The sequence below is a fragment of the Canis aureus genome, chromosome 5, assembly GCF_053574225.1.
Source record: "Canis aureus isolate CA01 chromosome 5, VMU_Caureus_v.1.0, whole genome shotgun sequence".
In the NCBI taxonomy this organism is placed as follows: Eukaryota; Metazoa; Chordata; class Mammalia; order Carnivora; family Canidae; genus Canis; species Canis aureus.
Window position 1 is genome coordinate 15,993,595 of NC_135615.1, and position 6,000 is coordinate 15,999,594.

Consider the following 6,000-nt stretch of genomic DNA (forward strand, 5'->3'; position numbering starts at 1 on the left):
AATAGAAATTTTGCAGGCCAGGAGAGGGGTGGAAGATATATTCAGAGTATTTAGCAAAGCCATCTTTTAAAAATGAAGAAGAGATCAATTTTTCCCCAAGCCAACAAAACTGAGGAACTTTGTCACCATCAGACCTTACATTAGTCTTACAAGAAATGCTTAAGGGAGGTCTTCAAATTGAAGTGAAAACACACTAAACAGCAATGCAAAAGCATATGAAATAATGGATCTCACTGGTAAGGTAATTGTATGAACAAATAAAGAATAGTGTAACTGAGTAATGATAGTATGTAAATTACTTTCAATCCAAATATAAAAGTTAAAGGGTAAAAATATATTAATAAATACACAATATAAAAAGAAGCAACCTCTGAGTAGAAGAACACAACGTGTTGGGAGGAGAGTAAAAGTGTAGAATTTTCATACAAAGCTGAAAATAGATGGTTATAATGATAATATTTTTATGCACACCTTGAGGTAACCACTAAAAAAAACCCCTATAATATATACATAAAAGATAGAGAAAAATATCAAATCAAATCACCACACACATAAAATATCATCAAACAACAAAGGAAGCTAGCATGAGAAGAGCAAAACTTCTCTAAAACAGACAGAAAACTATTAATAAAATGGCAATAGGAAATTTCTACCTAACAACAAAATAATAATAAAAATAATAAAAATAAAAGATGAATACCTACCATTTGCCTCCACGTGGATGGAATTGGAGAGTATTATCCTGAGTGAAGTTAAGTCAATCAGAGAAGGACAATCATTATACGGTTTCACTCATAGGTGGAATATAAGAAATAGTGAAAGGGATTATAAGGGAAAGGATGGGAACTGGGTGGGAAAAATTAGAGAGGGAGACAAACCATGATGTTCAAGTCAGTTTCAAAGCAGCTTGGGAGGCCCGCTCTGGTCTCCTCAGAAAGTCTTCTTATGTGATAAACCTTTGCCTACCTCCCTGGTCTGTGTGTGGCATTGTCAATCTTGAAATCCAAACCAAACTTTAGCTGGGGATCCATCGTACCAATACCAGGTGATCAAAACACCATTAAATGGCTAAAATTAGAAAACCTGACTATATTAAATGTTAGAGAGGATGAGGAGGAAGTAGAACAATTATACATAGAAGAAAGTAATGCACAACTGCTTTGGAAAATAATTTGTCAGTTTCTTAAAAAGCCAAATAGACATTGACCCTATGACCCAGCAATTCTGCTCTTAGGTATTTGCCTAGGAGGAAAGAAAGCCTATGTTCAAATAAAGACTTGTACATGGAATGTTCATAGCAGCTTTATTTATAACAGCTTCAAACTGGAAATGACCCAGATAGTTCATAAAATGGAACACTATTCAGTAATTTTAAAAAATTAAACTGGTTATAAATGTAAAAATATGGATGAGTCTCCAAAATTTGTGCAGATTAAGAGTACACACTGTAATTTCCCATTTATATAATTTCTACTTGCAAATATCTACAATGACAGAAAGCAGAAAACAGTTGTCTGGAGACCAGGTTAGGAATGGAACAAAGGTGCTGGTGGGGGTGGGGAGGTGGGGAGCAGGAGTAAAGGATTAAAAGGATGCAACATGGAAATTTTGGAAATGATAAATGTATCAAATGTATCCAGTATCTTGATTTTGGTGATGGGTGTATGCCTAGGTCAAAACATGAAATTTCACACTTCAGGTTTTATATGGAAATTGTACTTTGAATTTTTTCTTTTAAAGATTGGATAATTTCACCTTGAATATTTGTTGACAGAAGAATAAATACTAAGGATTGTGATCCAAGACACAATGTGTCTCGGATTTCCCCCAAAGGTCATTCTGGGTATTCTCTTCAATTTTCCCATTTTCATTCCTTTTCTGAATCCTGTCTTCCTCTTTCTTGGTTTGCACCCTCATGTTATGCAAGACACCCTTCAGGGGTAGTATGAGAAAGGGCATTTCTGTAAAATTACCTGAATAGTATTTATAGGATACCTTGGCTAGGCACAGAATTTCAGGTCAGAATTTCTTTTCCATTAGAACCTGGAAGGGCTTGGCTATTGCCTTGTTTCCCTTGTTGCTGTCAAAAAGATCAAAGCTATTATTCCTGATAATATTCCTTTGTACATAGACATTGTTTTTTGTACATGATCTTTCCTTTTCTTCACTCCCTTCAATCTCTCTGGGGGTCTGTAGGATTTTCTAATTGCTGCCATCAAAGTTTATGATGATGTGCTTTAGGATGAGTTTATTTATCCATTTTGCTAGTCTCTCAGCAAACATCTTCAACCTGAAAACTCATTATCCTTTAACTTTGACAAATTTTCTCAAGGAGTTTTCCCTCTTTTTTTTTTCCTTTCTCTCAATGGTAGATCAACTCTTCAGGTTTCAGTCGGACCTACTGCTTTTGCTCCATTGATTTTCTTACCTTTTCTTTTTTTTTTTTTTTTTTAATCTTTCTTGAGCAATTTCCTTAACTCTACCAACCCTTATATGGAGTTCTAAAATTCTATTATATTTCAATTTTTAAGATTTTGAGTGTTTATATGTATATGTACCATTCTGTTCTTTTATGGATGCATACATTCACTTGTTTCTAAAGCATGTCAGGGAAAGTTTCTATCTTTGTGGTGTCCTTCCTCCTGGATATGAGTATGTTATATAAATCACTATTTGGGTTTCTACCATGTAAGAAGCATTTCTCAGGTACCTTGTGTATTATTTTCCTATTGCTAAACAAATGACCACAAATTTACTGGCTTAAAACAGCATACGATTGTGGAGGCCAGAAGTCCTAAAACCAGGGTGTCAGCAGGGTTGCATTCCTTCAGCCTCCCCTCTAGAAGAAAATCTGTTTCCTTGTCTTTTCCAGCTTCTAGATGATACTTACACTCCTTGGCTCACAGTCCCATCCTCCATCTTCAGAGTCGGCAGTGTATCATCTTATCATCTTCAAATATCTCTGACTGCATCATCACATCTTCTTCCCTCCCTCTGGCCCTTCTAATAAGTGAGTATATTGGGTCAACCTTGTGATTATATTGGGCCCACCAAGATAATCCAGAATAATCTTCCTATCTCAAGACCTTTAATTTAACCACATCAGCAAGTCCCTTTACCATGTAAAGGAGATTAAAATGTAGACACAGTTGGCAACATTATTTGGCCTATCACATACAGTGACCTCTGTTTACTGATGAGTTCACCTGTTCAATCTTCATCCTTTCACTGCTGATCCTGAATATATTTACAAAATAAGATAATCATCTTTCATGAAAAAAGAAAATTTTCCCAAATGTATTCTTTTTCTCTTACTAAGTAACAAATTACCACCAATTTAGCTGTTTAAGACAATGTATTTATTTTCTCACAGTTTCTGTGACTCTGGGGTCAGAGACTGATTTCACCCTTCTGCCCCGGGTCTGAGAAGGCTCAGTAAAATCAAGATGTTGGCCAGGATGTAATCTCACCTGAGGCTTGGGGGTCCTCTTAGTTTATTCACTTATTATCTCAGTCTCTTCTTGTTTGGACCTGAGGTCCCTGGATTTCCTGCTGGTTGCTGGCAGGGACAGCTTTCAGCTCTCAGAAGTCATTCTTAAGCCCTAGCCATGTGGCCCCCCATAACACAGCAGCTTACTTCTGCAGAGCCAGCAGGATTCACTCTCTAGGTGACTTATATGATCTTAGACATATAATCACAGGAATGCTGTAACCATTGCCTTTGGCATTTAATGCAACCCCACCACAAGAACGACTATTACATTCTATTCACAGGTCTGATCACACTCAGGACATGGGGTTATATAGGGTATATACTCCAAGGGGGTGGGAATCCAGGGAGCCACAACAGAATTCTGCCTACAACACCATGTATTAATTCTCAATCTTTCTTTTAGAAAAAGTAGTTTGAAGATTTAAATGGAAGCTGAGCTCATAAAGTTTTCTTGGTACTATTTTTATATCTTAATACACTTAAAACCATGGGCTAAGATGTGTGTGTGGTGGGGGTCGGGAGGGAGAAAGTAATTTACCGATTACCACATACATGCTGGGTACCATGCTAGACTCCTTTACTTTATATAAGTTAACTTCCTATCTGAGAAAAGAACAGCAGTTGAACCACAGAAAAAAAACCACTAAAAAAAGCATGTAGTCAAATCAATTATTATCATGTTCTTAAGGCTTTTAAGTACAGAGAAGAAAATTAGACAATGATAGTCACTGTCATTAAGTTGAAAGGCTAAAACTAGTACTTCCAAATTTTCCTAAATGAGTGACTGAGCATGCTTTTGATGGTTTTGGAACACAAATACTCCACATTTCCCAGCGTAATGAACTTTTTTTAAAAGCAAAACAGATTTTAGTTGCACAGAATTTAAAACAGACTGTAGCTTATGTAACTGAATTTAATGGCCTAAAATATCTTCTCCTAAATCATGCTGGACAGATTTTATTAATCTATGAATAAAATTTACTCCAGGATGGCACTGCACATATTTAATCATAGTCAAATCTTTCTTCATCTAGAAGATCAAATACAGCTAATATTGCTTGGAAAATAAAAACTACAAAGGACTTCAGAATTAAGAATCATTTTAAACCACATCTAAATTCAAATATTGCTTAACCCGACTTTTATCCTGAAGCATCAAGGGGAAGTTTGAAGTATTGTCTTTGTTCAGAGCAATCAAGATAAAAACATCAAATAATTTCAGTTTTCAAATGGTTTTATTAAATATTTAAAGACCTGAATGAAAATCTCTAGCAATAGTAATATTAGAATATATGTAGCAAAACATAAACACAAGTTAAAAACCAGCTCAAAATAATGATAGCTATTTTTAATTCCTAAGTTCTCTGTTACGTACACAAACATAGGCAGAGCTAAAAAGTATGAAATGGCCAAACATCAGAGAAATAACCGACTCATAATAATATAGAAAATCTAAATTATTTCACTGATGTAAAAATGCATGAAATGTTTGCATTCATGAATATCATGATAATAACATATGCTTGAAGTTCAAAGGAAAATTTCTTCTTATAAAATCATAAAAATTCTAAGAAGCATTTTAGCCAAAAATGCCTCATTCCTGGTCTCAACCCAGAGAAATATTTTGGAAAACTGGAAGAAAAACTGTATTTCATTGTTGTCTGAGGTGTCTCAAAATGGTTGGAAAAAGCAGATATTTTCCCCATTCCTATTTGGGTATTTTGCACACATTCACACATGGCATAAATTTAAACTTTGAACTGGCACGTACAAAAATCCTGTATGAGGAAATCACAGCCCAGAAATAATCACAGTCCATAAATAAAAGCAATTTCTGATCTCTGAAACAGAGCACAAAACATTTGCAGTGCCCTGTTTCCTTGGTGGTGAATTAGGCATTCACTGCAGCCAGGTGCTCACACTGTTACCCAAAGCCCATCTCAACACATGCCGGTAAGGGAAATAGCATCTCAAACTCCTTACAAGGAAGCAAATGAAATGAATAATATATACCATTTCTATAGGGTTAAAAATACACACACACACGCACACACGCATCTGTGTGGAATCACAAAGAACTCAACGGTTCCCACTAATGGCAGACTAGGTAATAAACACCAACTCTGAACACTAGAAAATGTGGGCAAAACCAAGGGCAGTTACTTGAAAGCATCCAAATGCCAACAAGGCAGTGAAAACTTAGAGGACACAGGTATACCCAGCATCTGGGACTGCTATTCCCATAGAAACACCTGCTGATGAGGCAAGTGGAGCAGAGCTTTCAAAACACTCATAGGAAAGGAGACAAAGCCCTGAAGTTCAGGGCTTACCAAAGAGAAAGGACCTTGGCAAAGGCTTCTGACTTTGGATGGGGACACACTCTGAGAGTCAAGAGTAACTAAATCAGGAATTGAATCCAACTTCAAAATCTCAAGCCCTTTCTTAAGGTGATTTATGATCCTAAGTACCCCTACCTGCCTTCTGAAAGCAAAACTGAATCAATTCTG

The 6,000-nt window shown here is 36.0% G+C and overlaps 1 pseudogene; it reads right to left on the reverse strand.

Moving 5' to 3' along the window:
* LOC144313288 (E3 UFM1-protein ligase 1 pseudogene) overlaps positions 1-1,031 on the reverse strand; it is a 29,577-nt pseudogene extending 28,546 nt beyond the window's left edge.
* Positions 1,032-6,000: the final 4,969 nt, after the last annotated feature.